The sequence below is a fragment of the Odontesthes bonariensis genome, chromosome 11, assembly GCF_027942865.1.
Source record: "Odontesthes bonariensis isolate fOdoBon6 chromosome 11, fOdoBon6.hap1, whole genome shotgun sequence".
NCBI lineage: Eukaryota > Metazoa > Chordata > Actinopteri > Atheriniformes > Atherinopsidae > Odontesthes > Odontesthes bonariensis.
The window spans coordinates 31,062,702-31,087,260 of NC_134516.1; the positions used below are offsets into that span (position 1 = coordinate 31,062,702).

The 24,559-nt window shown below is 42.3% G+C and overlaps 1 protein-coding gene and 12 non-coding genes across 13 annotated transcripts in view; 9 read left to right on the forward strand and 4 right to left on the reverse strand.

The window, feature by feature from the left end:
- The window catches only part of LOC142391905 (NLR family CARD domain-containing protein 3-like), a 418,516-nt gene that overhangs the window by 284,041 nt on the left and 109,916 nt on the right, over positions 1–24,559 (forward strand). The gene's annotated exons all lie outside the window — the stretch shown is intronic.
- On the forward strand, positions 5,828–5,900 carry trnak-cuu (transfer RNA lysine (anticodon CUU)). Its single transcript has one exon. It is a non-coding gene; the product is annotated as a tRNA-Lys (tRNA).
- On the forward strand, positions 6,428–6,538 carry trnal-caa (transfer RNA leucine (anticodon CAA)). Its single transcript has 2 exons — positions 6,428–6,465; positions 6,493–6,538. It is a non-coding gene; the product is annotated as a tRNA-Leu (tRNA).
- Positions 7,235–7,307, forward strand: trnak-cuu (transfer RNA lysine (anticodon CUU)). The gene has a single exon. It is a non-coding gene; the product is annotated as a tRNA-Lys (tRNA).
- trnak-cuu (transfer RNA lysine (anticodon CUU)) lies at positions 8,655–8,727 on the forward strand. Its single transcript has one exon. It is a non-coding gene; the product is annotated as a tRNA-Lys (tRNA).
- trnal-caa (transfer RNA leucine (anticodon CAA)) lies at positions 9,257–9,367 on the forward strand. Its single transcript has 2 exons — positions 9,257–9,294; positions 9,322–9,367. It is a non-coding gene; the product is annotated as a tRNA-Leu (tRNA).
- On the forward strand, positions 10,074–10,146 carry trnak-cuu (transfer RNA lysine (anticodon CUU)). The gene has a single exon. It is a non-coding gene; the product is annotated as a tRNA-Lys (tRNA).
- On the forward strand, positions 10,676–10,786 carry trnal-caa (transfer RNA leucine (anticodon CAA)). The gene is made up of 2 exons: positions 10,676–10,713; positions 10,741–10,786. It is a non-coding gene; the product is annotated as a tRNA-Leu (tRNA).
- On the forward strand, positions 11,492–11,564 carry trnak-cuu (transfer RNA lysine (anticodon CUU)). The gene has a single exon. It is a non-coding gene; the product is annotated as a tRNA-Lys (tRNA).
- Positions 21,736–21,809, reverse strand: trnat-ugu (transfer RNA threonine (anticodon UGU)). Its single transcript has one exon. It is a non-coding gene; the product is annotated as a tRNA-Thr (tRNA).
- On the reverse strand, positions 23,482–23,555 carry trnat-agu (transfer RNA threonine (anticodon AGU)). The gene has a single exon. It is a non-coding gene; the product is annotated as a tRNA-Thr (tRNA).
- Positions 23,861–23,934, reverse strand: trnat-agu (transfer RNA threonine (anticodon AGU)). The gene has a single exon. It is a non-coding gene; the product is annotated as a tRNA-Thr (tRNA).
- On the reverse strand, positions 24,198–24,271 carry trnat-agu (transfer RNA threonine (anticodon AGU)). The gene has a single exon. It is a non-coding gene; the product is annotated as a tRNA-Thr (tRNA).

Sequence of the window (24,559 nt, forward strand, 5' to 3'; positions counted from 1 at the left end):
TGGGTGGCTCTGGTCTTATCTGGCTCTTTGCTAGAGGCCTTTTAGGCCAGAGGATGTGAGCTCTTAGGATTACCATGACCTGGATGAGTGAGAATCTTCATCAACATGCTGTGTGTGCTGATGCTAGCTGTAAAGATGTGAAGCTCAGACAGGAGAGCTGCTTGTTGTATGAGGACACAGTGTGTGTCTTATATGGAGAAGGAAGCCTGGCTCAAATATAGAAATCATTTCTTTGTATGTTACTGATTTAAATGTGTCCTCTCAGCGGCTGTGAAGTACTGTCAGTAATACTAAGAGGGACTCTGCATAGATGGAGATGTGTCTCCATCTGGTGGCGAATAGAGGAACTGCATGATGTCAGTTTGATGAAGCGTTCAACTAAAGGAGGAAGTGAAAGTCTTCCAGTGGTTCCTGCAGAATCCTGACTCACTGGATGGTTTCCTGCCATGAAAAAGCACCGTCTGCAGAAGACGAGCAGAACGGAGCCAGCGGGCCTGATGCTGCAGATGTGCTGAACACCACAGATGCAATGGTTGGGACAAAGATGGTTGGAGAGAAGACACAGAGGAGTGAAGGCCAGCTGTAGAAAGAAAAGCACCTCCAGATCTGCTATCTGATGCTGATATCAGTGAAAATGGGCTTCTTCTTCTCCTGTCTGATGATGTGCTCAGTAATTTCAGTGATACATCCCTCAGGTTCAGCCTTGGTTGGTCTGGTGAACACCTTTACTTTCTCTCACAGCCTGCTGTGTTTTTCACTGACTGATTCCATCTGAGTTATGAAGGCAAAACAGGAAACTATGAAAAGATGAGAAAAACATCTGGATTGGACTGATGTGTGTGTGTCCCGTTACTTTAGAAAGCCTGAACTTATAAAGGTTCCTATGGTGACCATGTGTTCTGATAGTGTTGTATGAGTTTTATAAACTCTGAGGTGTCAAACAGAAGCTGTGAACATTACAAGTGTCGCTGCTGCCTCCAGAACCACTTCCGCTACACCGGCTTCAGGAGCCAGTAGGAACTTTGTCCGTCTCTGACGTCATAAGTAATAACCAATGGGAGAGCAGCTGAGCGTTTGGAACAAGCCCCGCCCCCTCGCTGTCTGCTTCTGCCAGGTGAAGCACAGAGATAAATCCTCGTTCCCTCTGTTAAAGACACCTTTATGCCCACTGAATACAGTCTGAGGAGAACTCTGAAATGTTTCAGCTAACAGGAAAGTTGTCCACAAGAACAAACACAAGAGGCTCCATGTTTTTAAGTGTATACAGTAGAACGTTTTCAGCTGTTTGGTTTGATTACTCTTACCTTCTCGGTCTACATAGCTTGCACCTTCTGACTCCTCGCCGGTTCGTCAACAAACGTGAAAGGTGAAAGTGAAAGGGTGTTGTATTTACGACAGTGTAACCGTATATATTACCTCCAAGCCTGTAGGGGGAGCTCCATAATGGGCTTTTTGAGAAGTTACATTGTATTGCTTTAACGCGGACACTAACAGATGGAGGCAGCGGTAGAACAACAGCAACAGGGTTCGGTAAAGTTTGACACATATTGACAGATTCGCACTTGCTGAATAAATACCTCCAAAATAAAGCGTCGTTCCAGATCAAATCACACCTCTCTCCATCAGATAAACATTTGAATCCAAATAAGCTGTCCTTGTGCCAGGAAAATAACATTAGTCTCCATGTGCAGCCGGCTGTAACACCTGCTACAGAAATATTCAATAACTCCGCTCTAATGAGTCTTAATGCCACTAAAATCACTGCAGACATCAACGGCCTCCTGTTGGTTCCACAAACACAGCTTGTGCTTCATTTGGTGCGTTTGTGAGTGTGAGTATGTTGTTCTGAACAATTGACCAACATCTGTATTACAGACTGTGGTGTCACCTCAGGAGACTCTGATATCCTGCTGCTTATACTACAACAGGTGTGTGCAGCAGGAACAGGAAAAGGATGGATGAGATCTTTATGATATGATGGAGGTTGGAGCTTCAACAAGAAGATGAGAAAAGTCTATATATTTCTACATTTATTTTCTTCATCTTTGACAGATCTGTCCTTTTTGTGGCAGTTCAGTAAAAATATGGAGTTTCTGCAGTCCGAGAGGCCAAACTGACATCATGCAGTTTATATTTACACCACAAGAGGGCGACATCACCATAAATGAAAAGTCCCCTTCCGTCACAGTTCCAGCAGATATGAGTTACATTAGAGCTGAACTGAACAGAGTTCTAAAAGTAGAATGGGAGGCAGAGCCTTCAGTTATCAGGCCCCTCTATTGTGGAATAAGCTGCCAGTAAATGTCCGGGAAGCAGACACCCTTTCCACTTTTAAGACCAGGCTTAAAACTTTCCTTTTTTACAAAGCTTATAGTTAGGGATGGCTCAGGTGATCCTGAAACATCCCATAATTAAGCTGCTATAGGCCTAGACTGCTGGGGGAGCTCATCTGTCACACCTTTCCTCACTTTACTCTCTTTATGTATATGTGACATTATTGTGGTCATTAACTCGTGTTTCCCTGTTCCAACAGATATCCTTTGAATGGTGTTACAGTGCCGCCGTCGCGGTGGCCCCCTGCCCCCCCCCTTTCTGTCTTCTCAAACCCCAGCTGGTCGAGGCGGATGGCCACCCTTCCTGAGTCTGGTTCTGCCAGAGGTTTCTTCCTGTTAAAAGGGAGTCGTTTCTCTCCACAGTCGCCTCAGGCACGCTCAGGCCGGGAGATTGGACCGAAAAACAAAAAGTTTTCAGTGCAATCTGTTGGTTTTCTTAGCTAGGAAATTGTTTTTGAATTGGCTCTATATGAACGAATTGGATTATTTTATGAATTATGATTATTATTAATTAATTGAATTCCAATTGGCTTGAATTGGACTTACTATCTAAGTGCCTTGAGATGACATTTGTTGTATTTGGCGCTATATAAATAAAAATGAATTGAATTGAATTGAATTGAATTGAATCAGTAACATTTATTCAGTCCTGATCATCAGTGTTTGTCCAGTTATGGTAACAAAGACAAACTGAACACATGTGGCCCCATTAAAGATGATTTACAGCCCCTAAATGAACTCTCCGTCTCCTCTGTAACTGATGAGTTCAACATGTTGAAGAGCTGTTTGAACCAACTCTGAACTCATTCATTCATTCATTCATTCATTCATTCATTCATTCATATCGTCTCACACTTTGATGGAAACGTGTCCCACACAGAAAAGTGATCATTCATTTCTTTAGATCTAAAATAATCAGTGTTGATAATCTGAGGCTCTTTTGTACAAATCTAACATGTTTTTAATCCTATAAATGATGTGATCATGTGACCGGCACTAAATCAGCTGTCTTCAGATCAGAGGTTATCGTTTTATTTGAATAAAATACTTTATAAAGAATCATTTCAGATGTAGAATATCTAAGTTACACAAAGAGCAGAGAGACCTCGATAAAATGAAAAACTGACTTTTCAACAACATTTCTTCTTCTTTTGTGGAGACTCAGAATGTGTCCAAAGTTTTGGTGGACTTTCTTTAAAAAGTGATCCATCAGCTATATTCCATCAGCTATATTCCACATCTGCTGAATACAGAAAGTTTGGACGTGTTTGTGGCTGCTGCTGCTGCTGTCCCAGCCATGATGTGTCCACACTGGGTGTTGTGTTCAGAAAGAAGCATGCACATGCACATGCACATGCACATGCACATGCTAAAACAAGGGCACGGATAGAAATGACCTTTGGCCAAATTAAATACAGGTTCATTGCTTAAAGTTCTCAGGCACCATGGCTGACTTCTGACAGAGTCATCTTAAATTAATAGTATACTTCATATTTTATACATTTTGTCTTGTGGACAACTTTTCAGGCTCAAGTCTTTTCTTCGTTGAGTCCCTGCAGGTTCTAGTGCCTGAAAGGACTCAGTTTCTCCTGACACAGTGAGGGACCTATACAGGGACACATATTTCCTTTGATCCTTATTGTTGTGACCTTTGAGTTAGAACTTCTTTTCATAATTTAGCATTGACACAGTAGCAGTTTAAGTCAGAGCAAGTGTAAGAAGGCTAAATGGACAGAGATGATTTATAACTTTCCACACGTTTAGGTCATGGCACCCCACTGTGAATATAAATGTAAAAAACACATTTCTAACACGTTGCATGAACCGTACAATAATGACAAGTTTGAGTTCAAGTTGTGTTGAATTGTTTAATTATTATTACATGTTTCTCAAGCTGTGGAGAGAAAACAGAATTAAATACAGTTCACAACATGAAATTCTCCTTTATCTGAATTTATACACGTCCCTCTCCAGTTTCATAATCTCTAGCTTGATCTTTTTTATTTTCAGTTTCTTGTGTTCCATATCTAGTTTGGTGCTTTCTTTATTGGACAAACACATTTCTTCAAAGGCTACTTACCACTCTGAAATATTTTCCAGTACTTTACCTTCACTTGCTGCCAGGTACGCTTTTGGCTGTTAAGATTGCTCCTGTTGAGATGTAACAGTGAAAAATTAATATCTGGGTCACACACACAGGATAATATGGTCACAAAGTATGATGATGCGTGTCGATTATTGGGTTATTAATAAACTGAGCAGGGTCAGTATATTTGTGCTGTACATCTCATACAGAGACAATTCAGCATGCTTTATGTAAACACATTATAACACAAAGAGGAGAGCATAAATACATGAGGACAGTAAAATAAATGTCTAACAATTGACAATGGTATGAAACTTTCATAACTATTTAGTCTGTCTGCAGTTGTTTGCCATGCCGTTTCTTCGCTTTATTGATCACAGCTGTATTACCATTTCTGGTGATGAACTTTTAAAATCCTCATACAGCTCCATAAGCATTATTTGTTCAGCTGCCGAAAAAATAAAAGCTCTTGTCTCGCTCTCCTTTTCTGCCATCTCTGTTTTTCCACAATCCACTCGTCAGGGCTTCTTACGTTCCTCGTACACTCGCACTTAGCCAGGCTATGTAAGCCTCGCTTGGATTAGCCTCACTGAGATGCAGCTGAGCTGGCTTCATGGAACGACTTGAGGCTTAAATGGGAGATGGTGTTAGTTCAAGCAACGCTTACCGGCTATAGCCTGGCTTTCTTTAGCTACTTTCTAGGAATACCCCTCTTGAGTGCCTATGAAAGGTGCCTATAAATAAAATGTATTATTATTATTATTAATTCTGATGTGCGATTAGGCAGTTCTCCTCCAACATTAAGCTCTTTTCCACTAGTATTAAAAGGTTATTAGAACTGCCAAAGGTTCCTACAGTCCGAAAGCGGCTATTAAGCTCTTTTCCACTAATACTTACTCACAACCACGTCAATGTGGGTGAGGTCGTTATAGCAAGGAGGTCCAAAAGTCCTGTGATGTCAGTCTTATGTGACACAAACATGACACAACAATTTAGGACATCGAGGCAAAAGTATACCTGCTGCTTGGTCTATGTCTTTGCGTCTAGCAATCCACCTCGTTGACGATCACAGAATACATCAAATCCAACTATTGCTGTTGCCGGTTCTTGTTAAGGAGTTAAGGAGTACTCCCTGGCCAATCAGTGGCCTGCAGTCTGTTGATGTCACATTTTCGGCTTGACTCAACTCGACCCCGACCGAGTAGGTGCTAAAAATGTACCACCTGGTGCCAGGTGGTATTACCTCATGGAAAACCCTAACAGCTGAGTGGGATCCAGTCGAGTGGAGTAGGTAGAGGTTGAAAAGGGAGGAATGTGTTCTGATGTCATTCTAAATCTCTGAAAGTTGACTTAGGCTTGTTTTATCTCGTCTTTTTTTTCGGAAGGCATGTTTTATAACATGTGAATAGCCTGGCTAGCTCAGTCGGTAGAGCATGAGACTCTTAATCTCAGGGTCGTGGGTTCGAGCCCCACGTTGGGCGTAGCAGTTTTAATAATCAACAGATGTTTGATCCAGCACTTAAAGTCAAAGTTCAGCTCTGTTACCACCATCACAGCGTCCTCAGTGGTGCCTCTTTGAATGATCACAAACCTCCTGAAATGCACAATATGAATCAAAAACATTCAAACTTGCGCAAGAGCATTATGTTTACCTTTCTTTGGGCTTACGTCCTTTCTGTATTCCCTTTTTGCTCAAGTATGATCATTCACTTTAAAACAAAATAAGGAAAATCTGACTAACGACCCATGGCCTCTGGCCCTCTTGCTTTCATTACTCATCCAGTGACATCACTCCCTGGCCAATCAGTGGCCTGCAGTTTGTAGACGTCACATTTTCGGCTCGACTCAACTCGAATCCCTGTCGTGTAGGTGCTAAAAATGTACCTGCTACCAGCTGTTACTCCCTCATGAAAAACCCTAAAACCTGAGTCGAATATAGTCAAGTGGAGTAGCGTTTTGAGTTTTGGCTCACGTTTGTCGTATTTTACACAGTCAGGGAAGTAACAGTGTCAGGATGGCCGAGCGGTCTAAGGCGCCAGACTCAAGGCTTCATTCCTTCCTTAGCACAGGGACTTCTGGTCTCCCAAAGGAGACGTGGGTTCAAATCCCACTCCTGACATTAATTTCATGCTTAAATCTTACTTGCATATTAGAAGACCATGAAGAAAGCCATGTCAGACCATGGTGAAAAAGGGCATTTATCTCTGAAGATGGGCCTTCAGTTCCTCCCATTAACATACACAATTCTGATGTGCGATAAGGCAGTTCTCCTGCAACATTAAGCTCTTTTCCACTAGTACTTACTCACAACCACCTCAATGTGGGTGAGGTCGTTATGGCAAGGAGGTCCAAAAGTCCTGTGATGTCAGTCTTATGTGACACAAACATGACACAACAATTTAGGACATCGAGGCAAAGGTATCCCTGCTGCTTGGTCTATGTCTTTGCGTCTAGCAATCCACCTCGTTGACGATCACAGAATACATCAAATCCAACTATTGCTGTTGCCGGTTCTTGTTAAGGAGTTAAGGAGCACTCCCTGGCCAATCAGTGGCCTGCAGTCTGTCGATGTCACATTTTCGGCTCGACTTAACTCGACCCCGACCAAGTAGGTGCTAAAATTGTACCACCTGGTGCCAGGAGGTATTACCTCATGGAAAACCCTAACAGCTGAGTGGGATCCAGTCGAGTGGAGTAGGTAGAGGTTGAAAAGGGAGGAATGTGTTCTGATGTCATTCTAAATCTCAGAAAGTTGACTTAGGCTTGTTTTATCTCGTCTTTTTTTTCGGAAGGCATGTTTTATAACATGTGAATAGCCCGGCTAGCTCAGTCGGTAGAGCATGAGACTCTTAATCTCAGGGTCGTGGGTTCGAGCCCCACGTTGGGCGTAGCAGTTTTAATAATCAACAGATGTTTGATCCAGCACTTAAAGTCAAAGTTCAGCTCTGTTACCACCATCACAGCGTCCTCAGTGGTGCCTCTTTGAATGATCACAAACCTCCTGAAATGCACAATATGAATCAAAAACATTCAAACTTGCGCAAGAGCATTATGTTTACCTTTCTTTGGGCTTACGTCCTTTCTGTATTCCCTTTTTGCTCAAGTATGATCATTCACTTTAAAACAAAATAAGGAAAATCTGAATAACGACCCATGGCCTGTGGCCCTCTCTTGCTTTCATTACTCATCCAGTGACATCACTCCCTGGCCAATCAGTGGCCTGCAGTCTGTAGACGTCACATTTTCGGCTCGACTCAACTCGAATCCCTGCCGTGTAGGTGTTAAAAATGTACCTGCTACCAGCTGTTACTCCCTCATGGAAAACCCTAAAACCTGAGTTGAATATAGTCAAGTGGAGTAGCGTTTTGGTTCACGTTTGTCGTATTTTACACAGTCAGGGAAGTAATGGTGTCAGGATGGCCAAGCGCTCTAAGGCGCCAGACTCAAGGCTTCATTAGTTTCTTAGCACGGACTTCTGGTTTCCCAAAGGAGACGTGGGTTCAAATCCCACTCCTGACATTAATTTCATGCTTAAATCTTACTTGCATATTAGAAGACCATGAAGAAAGCCATGTCAGGCCATGGTGAAAAAGGGCATTTATCTCTGAAGACGGGCCTTCAGTTCCTCCCATTAACATACACAATTCTGATGTGCGATCAGGCAGTTCTCCTGCAACATTAAGCTCTTTTCCACTAGTACTTACTCACAACCACCTCAATGTGGGTGGGGTCATTATAGCAAGGAGGTCCAAAAGTCCTGTGATGTCAGTCTTATGTGACACAAACATGACACAACAATTTAGGACATCGAGGCAAAGGTATACCTGCTGCTTGGTCTATGTCTTTGCGTCTAGCAATCCACCTCGTTGACGATCACAGAATACATCAAATCCAACTGTTGCTGTTGCCGGTTCTTGTTAAGGAGTGGCTTTCATGACTCACCCAGTGACATCACTCCCTGGCCAATCGGTGGCTTGCAGTCTGTAGATGTCACATTTTCGGCTTGACTCAACTCGACCCCGACCGAGTAGGTGCTAAAATTGTACCACCTGGTGCCAGGAGGTATTACCTCATGGAAAACCCTAACAGCTGAGTGGGATCCAGTCGAGTGGAGTAGGTAGAGGTTGAAAAGGGAGGAATGTGTTCCGATGTCATTCTAAATCTCAGAAAGTTGACTGAGGCTTGTTTTATCTTGTCTTTTTTTTTCAGAAGGCATGTTTTATAACATGTGAATAGCCAGGCTAGCTCAGTCGGTAGAGCATGAGACTCTTAATCTCAGGGTCGTGGGTTCAAGCACCACGTTGGGCATAGCAGTTTTAATTATCAACAGATGTTTGATCCAGCACTTAAAGTAACAGTTCAGCTCTGTTACCACCATCACAGCGTCCTCAGTGGTGCCTCTTTGAATGATCACAAACCTCCTGAAATGCACAATATGAATCAAAAACATTCAAACTTGCGCAAGAGCATTACGTTTACCTTTCTTTGGGCTCATGTCATTTCTGTATTCCCTTTTTGCTCAAGTATGATCATTCACTTTAAAACAAAATAAGAAAAATCTGAATAACGACCCATGGCCTCTGGCCCTCTCTTGCTTTCATTACTCATCCAGTGACTTCACTCCCTGGCCAATCAGTGGCCTGCAGTCTGTAGACGTCACATTTTCGGCTCGACTCAACTCGAATCCCTGCCGTGTAGGTGTTAAAAATGTACCTGCTACCAGGTGTTACTCCCTCATGGAAAACCCTAAAACCTGAGTCGAATATAGTCAAGTGGAGTAGCGTTTTGAGTTTTGGTTCACGTTTGTCGTATTTTACACAGTCAGGGAAGTAATGGTGTCAGGATGGCCGAGCGGTCTAAGGCGCCAGACTCAAGGCTTCATTCCTTCCTTAGCACAGGGACTTCTGGTCTCCCAAAGGAGACGTGGGTTCAAATCCCACTCCTGACATTAATTTCATGCTTAAATCTTACTTGCATATTAGAAGACCATAAAGAAAGCCATGGTGAAAAAGGGCATTTATCTCTGAAGATGGGCCTTCATTTCCTCCCATTAACATACACAATTCTGATGTGCGATGAGGCAGTTCTCCTGCAACATTAAGCTCTTTTCCACTAGTACTTACTCACAACCACCTCAATGTGGGTGGGGTCGTTATAGCAAGGAGGTCCAAAAGTCCTGTGATGTCAGTCTTATGTGACACAAACATGACACAACAATTTAGGACATCGAGGCAAAGGTATACCTGCTGCTTGGTCTATGTCTTTGCGTCTAGCAATCCACCTCGTTGACGATCACAGAATACATCAAATCCAACTGTTGCTGTTGCCGGTTCTTGTTAAGGAGTGGCTTTCATGACTCACCCAGTGACATCACTCCCTGGCCAATCGGTGGCTTGCAGTCTGTAGATGTCACATTTTCGGCTTGACTCAACTCGACCCCGACCGAGTAGGTGCTAAAATTGTACCACCTGGTGCCAGGAGGTATTACCTCATGGAAAACCCTAACAGCTGAGTGGGATCCAGTCGAGTGGAGTAGGTAGAGGTTGAAAAGGGAGGAATGTGTTCCGATGTCATTCTAAATCTCAGAAAGTTGACTGAGGCTTGTTTTATCTTGTCTTTTTTTTTCAGAAGGCATGTTTTATAACATGTGAATAGCCAGGCTAGCTCAGTCGGTAGATCATGAGACTCTTAATCTCAGGGTCGTGGGTTCAAGCACCACGTTGGGCGTAGCAGTTTTAATTATCAACAGATGTTTGATCCAGCACTTAAAGTAACAGTTCAGCTCTGCTACCACCATCACAGCGTCCTCAGTGGTGCCTCTTTGAATGATCACAAACCTCCTGAAATGCACAATATGAATCAAAAACATTCAAACTTGCGCAAGAGCATTACGTTTACCTTTCTTTGGGCTCATGTCATTTCTGTATTCCCTTTTTGCTCAAGTATGATCATTCACTTTAAAACAAAATAAGAAAAATCTGAATAACGACCCGTGGCCTCTGGCCCTCTCTTGCTTTCATTACTCATCCAGTGACTTCACTCCCTGGCCAATCAGTGGCCTGCAGTCTGTAGACGTCACATTTTCGGCTCGACTCAACTCGAATCCCTGCCGTGTAGGTGTTAAAAATGTACCTGCTACCAGGTGTTACTCCCTCATGGAAAACCCTAAAACCTGAGTCGAATATAGTCAAGTGGAGTAGCGTTTTGAGTTTTGGTTCACGTTTGTCGTATTTTACACAGTCAGGGAAGTAATGGTGTCAGGATGGCCGAGCGGTCTAAGGCGCCAGACTCAAGGCTTCATTCCTTCCTTAGCACAGGGACTTCTGGTCTCCCAAAGGAGACGTGGGTTCAAATCCCACTCCTGACATTAATTTCATGCTTAAATCTTACTTGCATATTAGAAGACCATAAAGAAAGCCATGGTGAAAAAGGGCATTTATCTCTGAAGATGGGCCTTCATTTCCTCCCATTAACATACACAATTCTGATGTGCGATGAGGCAGTTCTCCTGCAACATTAAGCTCTTTTCCACTAGTACTTACTCACAACCACGTCAATGTGGGTGGGGTCGTTATAGCAAGGAGGTCCAAACGTCCTGTGATGTCAGTTTTATGTGACACAAACATGACACAACAATTTAGAACATCGAGGCAAAGGTTTACCTGCTGCTTGGTCTATGTCTTTGCGTCTAGCAATCCACCTCGTTGACGATCACAGAATACATAAAATCCAACTGTTGCTGTTGCCGGTTCTTGTTAAGGAGTGGCTTTAATGACTCATCCAGTGACATCACTCCCTGGCCAATCAGTGGCCTGCAGTCTCGAGATGTCACATTTTCGGCTCAACTCAACTCGACCCCGACCGAGTAGGTGCTAAAAATGTACCACCTGGTGCCAGGTGGTATTACCTCATGGAAAACCCTAACAGCTGAGTGGGATCCAGTCGAGTGGAGTAGGTAGAGGTTGAAAAGGAGGAATGTGTTCCGATGTCATTCTAAATCTCTGAAAGTTGACTTAGGCTTGTTTTATCTTGTCTTTTTTTTTCAGAAGGCATGTTTTATAACATGTGAATAGCCCGGCTAGCTCAGTCGGTAGAGCATGAGACTCTTAATCTCAGGGTAGTGCGTTCGAGCCCCACGTTGGGCGTAGCAGTTTTAATAATCAACAGATGTTTGATCCAGCACTTAAAGTCAAAGTTCAGCTCTGTTACCACCATCACAGCGTCCTCAGTGGTGCCTCTTTGAATGATCACAAACCTCCTGAAATGCACAATATGAATCAAAAACATTCAAACTTGCGCAAGAGCATTACGTTTACCTTTCTTTGGGCTCATGTCATTTCTGTATTCCCTTTTTGCTCAAGTATGATCATTCACTTTAAAACAAAATAAGAAAAATCTGAATAACGACCCATGGCCTCTGGCCCTCTCTTGCCTTCATTACTCATCCAGTGACATCACTCCCTGGCCAATCAGTGGCCTGCAGTCTGTAGACGTCACATTTTCGGCTCAACTCAACTCGAATCCCTGCCGTGTAGGTGCTAAAATTGTACCACCTGGTGCCAGGTGGTATTACCTCATGGAAAACCCTAACAGCTGAGTGGGATCCAGTCGATTGACTGAAAAGGGAGGAATGCGTTCTGATGTCATTCTAAATCTCTGAAAGTGTACTTAGACTTGTTTTATCTCTTCTTTTTTATCGGAAGGCATGTTTTATAAGATGCGAGCCCGGCTAGCTCAGTCGGTAGAGAATGAGACTCTTAATCTTAATCTTAAAAGCCACAGGTTCCTCTCTCAGTGACAGTCAGCCAGACTCCACCTGATCTGTACAAAGAAGAGAAGCAAACAGTCGAAATGAGCTACTTTTTTTGTACTTTACGTTCAACAGACACTGAGGGTGGGGGTATTTCTACATGCATTCACTTCTTTTATATTACATTTAGCAGACGCTTTTACAAATTAGGATAATTAGGATATGATGACAGACAGTCATCATTGAAAAAAATTAAACGTGCACAATCGGCCTCCTATAATGCAATCTATGCAGTTTCCAAGTATAGAATCGAGTGTAGGAGCGAGTGAAATTAAAGAATTCCCGATTTCCATGTCTTTTTTTAAAATTTAAAGAAAAAAAAATTTAATTTTAAAACATTTTTTTTTTTTTTTTTTTCCCGGTTTGGAATGTCTCGCAGACCGGTACTGATTTAAGAGATCAGTATTTAACAACTTTGTTGCACAAAGGCTGGGTGGCCTCTCGCGGCCCAGTTTCCCTTTTTAAATAAACATTCCAGTCATTCGTATTGAATGTTGACCCCGTGGTTGAACATCAAACATTTAGATGCAAACCTTGAAGACGTAGAACGTTTCAAACTGGATGTTTCAGCTGTTGTCTCGAAGCAAGTTCATCAACAGTTTCAAGTTCTCTGCCCGACTGATGTACTTTGGGTTGTCCAACAGATAATGGTGAGAATATAGAGGGGGATGGTCACTATAACGCTGTTTTCACGTAGTTGTTAGCTGCTCACTGGTGTGAACTGTGAACCTGAACGAGTGTGTACAAGTAAAGCAGATTTTCAGCTTCCCACATGAGAAGCCTGGACAGAAATGTTTGTTTTGATTTAAAAACCTCTTTACTCCATGACCCTTTCTCTTAGTGCAGAATTAGAACCCCAGAATGTTCTAATTTATTCGCTGAGCCCCCTGTGACATCACACAGAACCCCCCTTAATGTACAGAATACGGAACCCGTGGCAGTCGGATCCTTACCAGACCGGTGCAGAGTAACACCTGTTTCAGTAGTTTGTGAAAGCCTTTAACTAACTTCAACACTGTTGATATACAGCTTGCAGACATCCATTGCATCTCTCAGTGTTGAATGAAGATGATGCCCTTCAGTGATGATGACATAATGTGAGTACAACCAACTGCTCGATGCTGTAAATTGTCTCTTTGGGTCTTAAAATTCTTTTGGGTCTATCATAAAGGAGTATAAACTCGAGAGTGATATTACAGTTCTTAAATGGTGCGCCTATGACTCAGAGTTTACACCTAATAAGTTGGACTCTAGATTCAAAGATTGGATAGCTAAGGGTATAACAGCCTTATGCAGGGTAATGAAAGATGGAAAAATGCTCAGTTTTGAAACGCTTAAAAGGACACATTTATTAGAAAAACAAGACTTCTATGGATATCTGCAGCTGCGGCACTACGTTGATACGAAGATGAAAAATGTAACAAAGACTGGCACATGTTTGATTGAACTGTTTACAAAAGCCTATAATTCAGAAACTATTGATAGAACTGTTTCATGTTTATATAAGAGTCTGTCGAATTTGAAATCACATTCAACTTCATATATTAAAACAAAATGGGAGAAGGAAGGAGGAATAATTATATCTGAAGAAGAATGGACAACAATATGGAGGTATCAATGGATGTGTACCAGCTCACAGAAGTGGAGGGAGTTTGGCTGGAAAAGCCTGATTAGGTACTTTATTACACCCTTCCAGAAATCTCACTATGACAATAACTCCTCAGTCTGCTGGAGGAACTGTGGAAATCAAAATGCAAACCATTATCACATTTTCTGGGACTGACCGCTCATGAAGGACTATTGGAAAAAGATACACAACGCCCTACAGGACATCTTCAAATGTGAAATACCCCTCGACATTAAGACTATGTTTTTCGGACACATACCTGAGGGATGGCTGAAAAGAGATAAGCACCTCATAAATATCCTGCTAATGGCTTGCAAAAAGAATATCACCAGGAAATGGCTATCACAAGAGAGCCCAACTGTCAACATCTGGATGGACATCACAATGGACAGATATAAAATGGAGAGAATAACAGCATTTGTTCATTTTAAACTGGAGAAATTCACCTCATACTGGGAAAACTGGGTCAACTATGTCACGCCCCATAGGCCTGATTTTATTTTTACAAATCAATAACTATGCCATATAAAAAGGATCACTCCCCACTTTGTACATATTCTTATGTGTTTTTGTTGTTTGGTTCTTTTTTTTTGTTATCGTTTAGACATAAAACAAAAATACCACTTTGGCATTTAGGACAGACAAGAGATGTAAGATGTATGCACATGTACCGGATGTGAATGTTTGTTTCTGAATGTCAATAAAAAAAGAATCATTCTTTTGGGTGGGCATTGATGACAGATAAGCCACAGAAATGTATCACTGCAGTAATGGACAACTGTCGGCCCGGTTAAAGTACATTACAATAATTTGTCTGAAATCACTAAATTCATGACATTTACCATTTATCATTATCTAAAATGTTCTATTGTCTTTCTGTTTCCAGCTGTTAGTCTGGGTCTTGAGGTCCGTCAGTCTCCCTCTGATCTCATCAGAAATCCTGGTGACGAAATGCAGATTTTCTGCAGCCACAGTAAAAGTGACTACAGAGTGATGCTCTGGTACCAGCAGTCACCTGGAGACACAGCTATGAAACTCATTGGATATTTGAACTACAAAGCTGTCACAATGGAAGACAAATATAAAGATGGTTTCAGTCTCGCTGGAGATTTGGGTGGAGACGCAGCAAAGAATGGATCTGTGCACATCCCAGATGCAGGAGTGAATTACAGTGCAGTTTACTACTGTGCAGCACCAGAAGCACAATGACACAAATCCCCTCTGAACTCTACAAAAACTGCACACAAGTTTTTTTCTGCAGGCTCCCAAAGCAGCTGCTATGTGGTTGCCTTTCAGTTTGATGCATTCGCAGCACACTTCAGTAACACTGTTTCTGTACACTTTAACTTGGTGTCTCACTTTAGCACGATTTATACATCCAGGAAGGCAATCTACAGCAGCAAGAATATGTGAAGCCACTCCCTCCTTCCACTTCATCAGTTACAGTGATGGTGTTTCTTCATCCTCTTCATTCCTCTTTAAACCTCACTCATCTCATTTGAGCCTTAACACAAGTATAGATGCTGAGACTTTTCTGACTGTATCAACATCTGCAAAACTCTGTGAAACATAGTTTTATACGTTTTTTTTTTCAAGGCTTTTAAACAAATCATCTGTGCTGAACAAGATGCACAATGACACAAATCCCCTCTGAACTCTACAAAAACTGCACACGACTTATCAACTTCAGTGGTTTTGAATGAAAATGAAAAAAAATGCTCTGGGACACCTGCTGAAGATCTCACTACACAAGGCAGCACTTTGGGTTTTAAAAAAGTGTAATGAGCCTTTTTCATGTTGTCTGAAAAGCAAAAGTTTAAGAATGCAGGTAAATGATGGATAACTGCAGCAACAATGGGAGCCATCAGTCTGCTTTACAGCCACAGGAAGCCACTCCTCTCTTGACATCACATCGGTTGGCTCATAAAATCACTCTCAGTTCAGTTAAAAGGAGAAACCCTGTCATGATTTCACTCCTGTGTTTCATTGCTGACGTCAGAGTGACTGCACTCATGTCAGACTTCTACAGGATCATCATATTTCTTATTTATCATTTCCTCACAGGTAGCGATTGTTTCATTGTGAATTAAGATGTCTTCTACACCAACGGTGAGTCATTCACAAACTTAACTTCACGGTGAAGAAAACTGGTGAATGTGCAGACAGTGAAACAAACAAAATAGACAAAAAGCTCAGAAGTTCTGTGACAAACCCCAAATAGTATATCTATATCTGTAGTATATCAGATAGTACATCTGCCTCTGTCTTTAAAGCACCATCAGCTCCGTCAACATGTCCAAAGACACTGACGAACTCCTGTACCGACCACACACAAACCCGCCTCCGTTTAACGTGTTTGAATATTTGTTAAGGACAGAAAAATGTTCATTCCAATATTTCAAAGTGTTACAAGTGTGCACGTCAATATCAGAACGGATCACATGGTGGAACTTCTCCATCAGCTGATTCATACTTCACACAGTGTAATCTTCCTGGTTTCACAGCTGTGTTCACTTCAGTTAAGCTCCTCCCACATAACAAACGTGGCCTCCTGTTGGTTCACAGGATCAGAGAAGGTCACACCTTGCAGTGACACACCTCCCTGCATCTCTTCATATCTGGGACTACACAGTGAGATACTGTAACTGAGAGCCTGAGTTTTACAGCATGACCTCTATCAGACATCGGCTCCTCAGCTTATTGGTGCTTGCTCACTGGATCAAAGGTAAAGTAGTATGTTATTAGCAGATTCATTTCAGCAGTTAGATGGTGTCTGCACCGGTGAAACCGTTAACTGGTAAAATGCTCATTTGTGGTAACTTTCTCTGTTGTGCTCACAGGTCATGTTGATGGAAGTGATGTCTTCCAGACTCCCATACTGTGGGAGCAGCAGGGTGAAAATGCAACAATACACTGTAACCACACAAAGGGTGGAGGCTATCACCAGATGTACTGGTACAGACAGCTGCCTGGAGAAACTATGAAACTTATCGTGTTCACAGCTACAGGTAAAACAGATCACGACTTTGGAGAATTCAGCAAAGACAAATTCTCAGCCACCAAGACTGAAGCTGAGAGAGGAACATTCACAGTAAAGAATCTGCAGCCAGAAGATAAAGGCTGGTATTTCTGTGCTGTGAGTCAACACAGTGATCCAAACACATGTGAACACTGAACAAAAACCTCTGCACACTGTTCCCATCTGTATTTATCTGCTCTCCTGTAGGGGGAGCTCATGTACAAGCTGACAATGTCTCACAGTCATGTGACACTCCCATATGCAAGTCTTCATATCTGTGCTGTGATGTCAGAGCTGCCATCACACACACTGACAGTGACTGTGGTCTCCAAGTTCAGTCTTCTCCCAACACAATAATGATCCCAGCTGCTCTGATCAAACTCTCTGCAGCTCTGCTCTGTATTGCAGGTACTTTATGCACATGATGATGCTGAGGACTGAAAGGAGAAGAAGTTCTCTTCTTTTAATTCATAATCAGAATTTCATCTTGTTCTTTTTCATTTGCACACAGAAGAGTTGTTGGAGCTTCTGTAACACAATGTGACTTTGACTCCTGCAGGTCTAACTGATGGGAATGATGTGACCCAGACTCTTCTGCTGTGGAAGAACGAGGGTCAGTCTGCCACGATAAGGATGCTACTTACTTCCTGATGTACTGGTACCAACAGCTGCCAGGGGAGGGAATGAGGCAGATAGTTTTCACCACTCCATCTCCTCCACATAGATATGAAAGCGGCTTCAGTGAGGACAAATTTCAGTGATTTGAGATCATTTCTTATTCTTTGGAAGACAGTCCAGGAAATGTCTTCAATCGCTGAAGGAGTCTGTTCAGAATCACACCCAAACTTAACAGGACTTACCACCATGTTCTCAAAAAAAAGAGGATAAACTACCCCAATAAGAAGCACTTACTATAATGAGGAACAGCTCAGTTTTTCTATCAGGGCACTTATCATGACAAAGTCTCGCTTCTGATAGAAAATAAGTGTCATTCTAATCGTGGCCACAATATTGATCTTCTATTTGACTTGGAAAATCACATGTCATCCCTGGAAGTAATCCAGTTTGTCTCAAAGGTTCAGATCTTGTACATTTTCACTACCAAGACAACCCCAAAGAGAAGCACTTTTGAGCACAAGAATCAGGAGTGACTCCTTTGAGGTGATCTGAGAGTGATTTGCCCCCAAAAATGAGGCTTCACATTTACCCAGTGGATGTGGTCTGTCCCAGAGTGTCGCACTCTTTCACTCCAAAGCCATGTAAATGCTCAAATTAGGTAGAAATTAAATAGAAATTCCTTGCAAATAGATTTTTTATCTATTGTTAGATTCGGTTCTTTAATTGGAAGCTCAAGAATGGACCGGAGTAATTCAAGTGAAAATGAAGTGTTTATAGGAGTGTGCGAACCTAAGTGGTGGGCAACTGAAGCTGGATCACATTGAAAACACTGTGTTTTGTCTGCCACTTTTTTGCCCAAAATGCCTCAGTTTTGTGCCGTTTTTGGATGTAGCAATCGGTCTAACCGAGAGAAGGGAAAGGGTTACTATCGAGTACCTAAGGTAATCGCCCATAGAGGTGAGAAATGGAAAAAACTAATAAAACAACGCCGCAAAAAGTGGATAGCTAACCTACGTTTACAGACTGGAGGGGCTGAATCTGCAAATGCTCGTGTCTGCGGTGACCACTTCGTCAAAGGTATGTGCAAAATCTAACTGTTTAGTAGTAGTGCAGTAAAGTATTATGTTGTTAAATGCCAATCAACAGTAATGTAATACGGGCTACGTTTGGGCTTTGTTTTGAAGGCTGCCCCAGCGCGTTGTTAGCTACTGAGTCAGTTGACTGGGCTCCGACGGTCAAGCTGGGTTACCAAAACACAGAGCCAAGACACAGCCATCGGTGTTTCATGCGATCTCTGAGAGTGGTTGATCTAAACAAAACAAATTTGTCATGTCGTCACAATCTTCACGTTTCAGTAGTATCCACGAAGTGCTTAAGTGCTAACAGGGTACATTAGCTCCCAAGTTCTTGACAACAGAATCGTTCTCTCTCTCTCTGCCTTGTGCATTAGGCTAACAAAGACACAATGTCAGCATTTGTATATTTGGATCTCGGCATTTTATTAAAACATAAACATTTTTGATTGTTATTTGAGTGCCAACATTCACAGCTCGGCATTCAACATGTTAAGTTCTGCTTTACTGCCCAGCCCTGCACTACACACTGCATTTTCCATTGGGATAATGCACCATAAACAACACAGAAAACAAGCTTACCCTGGCCAACACCAAAACACAATCATTCTGTAGACGTTTTACTCCGAGTTTGCTGATCCATCCGCTGTGGTAATAGTTGTATGCCTCCAAACTTTTGTGGGCCTTCATCTGTTGCTTGGTTTAGTAAGAAGTCTGAAGAACCAGGTAGCTCGTTATGTCCACAGCCTCTATATTCGGCAAATCGTTCCGGTCTTGCGAAAATTCGGACATTTTCATTAAAGCTATAATGTGTAATGTTTCCAATGTGGAAACGGAAAATGCGAAGCTGATGACATGTCCTTCTACAAATCCCGTAGTTTTAAAATGGCGGAGCAACATGGAGACATTCATTGGGGTGTAACACTCTTATGTACATTCGTATGCTGAATATAAAGAATATAAGAACACTGCACTTTTGTGATGGAGGTAATTAATAACGATTGAGGTAATACTTGTGAATGATAAGACTCAAATTTGTTAATAGACAACGTGAAATATTACACATTATGACTTTAAGTATGGGTCACGCCCAATGTATTTCTCAACTAACGCCAAATACCTTTCCCTATATGCCGGCTCCAAACCACTACAATATTCATTCATCTCCATGTTGGTGCTGCTGTAGCAATTACAGCAGCAAGCAAGTCTTCATTGCACAGGCATGTGGAAATAGTAGAAAACAATTCTAATGCGTTAGCAAAAAACCTTCTATATCAGGAGTATTGATCAAGATTCTAGAAATAGAGACTCTTTTCTAGTAAGTTTAAAACCTTCCTCACTCAACTGATAATAACTCCGCAAATGAGCACATTTCTTAATAGATTATATGTAGAAAATAATATTTTGCTATATGTAATGTGTGTATGTGGCCCCGAACCCATCCTCTGTGTGGACTCTTTGTTCATAATGGCCTAAAACTCTATGTGGTTCACAAGGCCTTGCTCCCCCATAAGTACCATTACAACACACAACACTGATTTATCAAAAATTATCACATAAAAAAAAATTCTCCTATGACCCCAGTTCCACTTGGCGACCGACCAACTCATTACCTTTCAAAGTCTAAGGTCCCGCTCCAAACAGCCGAGTCACCCCACTGGCAATAATCATACTAATGATTGGTTGATTTATACCCACAAAATGATTAATCAGCTTAATGATTACATGAAATACAACAGATGAACAAATACAATTTTTTATGATGTCGTGTAGTCTCTTCTGGTCCAATCCTGTCACTGCTTGGTGCTCGGTTCTCCTCTTGGCTGAACGTCTGTTCAGCATTCTGATCCGGAACTAATCTTGGAAGGAGAGGTCACCAGTACGTCAAAGCATGTCATATCCCGCAGGAAGTCCGTCAGACTGCACCTCGACTTCCGGTTATCATTTGTATTTATAGCCTCATAGGTTGGACTCACACTCGACCGAGTATGATTGGACATGAGTAGGTCCAACATGCTTCGTCATATTCTCTGGATCAGCCCAAAACAATGTGTACGTGTGAATCTGCCCTTGCTTTCCCAATTGTTTTGTCTCCCTACTCCTGGATCACTTTAGGTCATCATGGAAAAGTACTGAGACTATTTCATTCATAATGTCTAAGAACAAAGCCAATTTTTACACTAGACAGGCACTTTGACCAACTAAGCCACAGGGCCACATGGTTCATAAAACTGATGAAAGAATAAAGAGCAGGAACTGGATCCATTTCAGGAAACAAGGTCCTGAGACTCTCCCAAAACTAACTGTGACTTCAAATTTTTTTTTTTATCAAGTCTGACCAAAGAACAGACTCAAAATAACCATGATGCTCATTTAAAGGTCCATCATTTGATCAAGACCAACAATGCAAAGCATTCAGTAGAACCCTGCTAACAACCAGTTTCTCATGCTAAGTCATAGCTAGCTCTGAAGGCCCACAGGCACTGCTGGGATTTGAACCCAGGAGACAGTTTACGAGACAGGCACTTTGACCAACTAAGCCACAGCACCACATGGTTCATAAAACTGATAAAAGAATAAAGAGCAGGAACTGGATCCACTTCAGGAAGTGTTTTTTATGATTCTGTACCTCAAGAATAGTTAAAGCCATGAGTAGAAGTGCCTCCAATTGGTTCAAAACTTCATCATATTTTGCAGATATTGTTGGGTCTTCAACTCAGACCCTGGTGTTCATGAGGAAGTCACTTTCACCAGTTACAGCCAGATCTCATGAAGCGGTGTACTTATTACACGCCAAGTCATTTACTGTGTTTTTACAAGGCTTTTATATGCTTTTGCGTATTATTTTCCGCTACATATTTCAAGGAAATGACGTCCTGCCCTCAGCTTTTACTCTAACTCTGACTATTTCACGGTTTGTACATTCATTTTGATGTTATGTAGTGTAACAGGAGGAGAACTTCCACCGTACTGTACCCTAACCATTTGACTTGTTATGTGAAAGGAGGAAAATTACACTCTGAAAGTATAAAAAAGGCATAAATGAGACTTTAAAAGCTGTGTGCTATTTATACGCACTTTCATTAAGTGGACCAGTGAAAAGGATTTAGTAGAAAGCTGATAATAAGCTGTTTAATATGCTAAGTCATAGCTTGCTCTGAAGGCCCACAGGCACTGCTGGGATTTGAACCCAGGATCTCCTGTTTACAAGACAGGCACTTTGACCAACTAAGCCACAGTGCCACATGGTTCATATAACTGATGAAAGAATAAAGAGCAGGAACTGGATCCACCTCAGGAAGTGGTTTTTGTGATTCTGTACCTCAAGAATAGTTAAAACCATGAGATGAAGTGCCTCCAAGTACAGACTGTTTTGGAAGTCCAGCACTCCTGAAGCACTGCTGTAAACAGTTATGGCACCATGTTGATGTACATAATAACAGCTTAAAGGCCTACAGAAAGGTGATTTTTTGCACAAAACTGAAATGGCAGATCGATTCCTTATATACCATGGAATTGTTTTATGATTTTAAAATAATTTTAGGTCCCTGGATAGTCCTGATTAGACCCAATAAACTATCACCACTTTTGATTCGAATTTTGGCAAACCGACGACAGGTGCGTGACGTCGCGAGTGCAATAAACAATAAACATGTCTGATACCAGTAGTTCCAGTAGCGAAGCCAGCAGTTTGCCAGACCTGGCAAACTGAGCTATAATGTTCACAATTTAGGTTATAGTTGTTCTCTTTATCATAAATGCGTACACACTAAGATTGTCTTTTCTCAACCATGTTTTTTTCTCTCTCATTCAGCCCTGAGTGACAACAATCCAAACAGACTCTGAGTGATCATTGCCCTGTGATTATAATGCAAATAGCATTGATTCATCCATCTATCCATCATCTTACAAAGCCAATTTTAACAACAGCTTCTTCGCGGCAAATTTCGATGTGTGCCGCGGGACGTTGCTTGGAAATATAAAACGTTGGGTTCAGTGCAGTTTTTATTGCGAGTAGAAGTGCGTGTGTTGCCCTCAGCACCAGCAGCTCACACCACCGGGGACAGAGGAAGCAGAGAGACCTGCGGTCGGACAGGAATCCACCTGGCGGAGAGCGGACACACTCTGCCAGGTGGAGAGTGGAAATCAGCCGGCAGAGCGATCATGTCCACGTCGGGGCTCTTGATGATCGCTCTGTCGGCTGATTTCAGGGCAACCATCCCGCGGTGTGTCCGCTCTCCGCCAGGTGGAGAGTGTGTCCGCTCTCCGCCAGGTGGATTCCCCCTGAGTGTCCGCACCGCAGGGAGCTGAACACGGCGGGATGGCTCCGGCTGATTTCACCAGAGAGGAGGCAGGCGGACAGGGAGACACAGACACAAGTTCCGACCGCAGGTCTCTCTGCTTCCTCTGTCCCCGCAACATTTGAAACTTTTCAGGTGAGAAAGTAGTCGTTTAGATCCCCAACGTGTTGAAAACCTGACAAAATATTTTGTTCCGACGAATTCGGCGCTGCTAAAGCTAGCCGCATTGAGCAACGCACTTCCGGTTATTTTGACAAAATAAAATACCCGTTGCCTTTTATCATAGGGAAAACAGGAAGTGAACCTACCCTCGTTGTAGCTAGCTTGAAACTGCCGTTTTGACAGGATGTGACGGTATGCCGGGTTGCCGCCGTCCTGCAGTGCTTCTGTCTTCTGACAAAGTCGCTAAATTGGCAACACGGCAGCCAGGAAAAACCATGGCACGTGTGACGTCACACGGATTTTCTAGGAGGTTTCCTAGCGGCAAATTCAAAATCTCAAATTTCATGCGTTTATGAAATGTTTTGGTGTAGAGTCCAATGATCAGTATTGTTCCTCTGTGTATGTATTATCATTATGTATTGGGTGTAGTGTCAGCTTTCTGTAGGCCTTTAAGGCACTGCTGGGATTTGAACCCAGGATCTCCTGTTTACTAGACAGGCACTTTGACCAACTAAGCCACAGCACCACATGGTTCATGAAACTGATGAAAGAATAAAGAGCAGGAACTGGATCCACCGCAGGAAGTGGTTTTGTGTGATTTATTTCCAATATTCATGTGATCTCTGCATAAATCAGGGCTTGATGTTTTTCAAATTATCTCTATATGTGAAAACATTGGATATAGTCCCAGTTCAATCTTCTGTACCTCAAGAATATTTAAAGCCATGAGATGAAGTGTCTCCAAGTACAGACTGTTTTGGAAGTCCAGCGCTCCCGAAGCACTGCTGTAAACAGTTATGGCACCATGTTGACGTACATAATAACACCTTAAGGCACTGCTGGGATTTGAACCCAGGATCTCCTGTTTACTAGACAGGCACTTTGGCCAACTAAGCCACAGCGCCACATGGTTCATAAAACTGATGAAAGAATAAAGAGCAGGAACTGGATCAACCTCAGGAAATGAGCTCCAGAGACTTTCCCAAAACTAACTGTGACTTATAAAAAAACATTTTTATCAAGTCTGACAAAAGAACAGTCTCACAATAACCATGATGCTCATTGAAAGGTCCATCATTTGATGAAGAGCAACAACGCAAAGCATTCAGTAGAACCCTGTTAACTTCCAGTTTCTCATGATAAGTCATAGCTAGCTCTGAAGACCCACAGGCACTGCTGGGATTTGAACCCAGGATCTCCTGTTTACTAGACAGGCACTTTGACCAACTAAGCCACAGTGCCACATGGTTCATAAAACTGATGAAAGAATAAAGAGCAGGAACTGGAACCCAGTTTGGAAGTCTGGAAGTTTTGGAAGTCCTGAGGGGTGTTCCACGAAGCTGGATTCGCTGAAAGCCTGGCTTTTCTCGATAGTTCTGGCTAATCTAAGAGAGTTCCGCTCCACCAACGTGGCTCTTTTCTTTCAGTTGCTCTTTCCAGCTCTCTGCCTCTTTCAGAACTGACTGATATTCACTTTCTGCTGCTGCTGCTTTCAGAGTTTCACACAATCCTGCAGTGACTCGGTTGCAC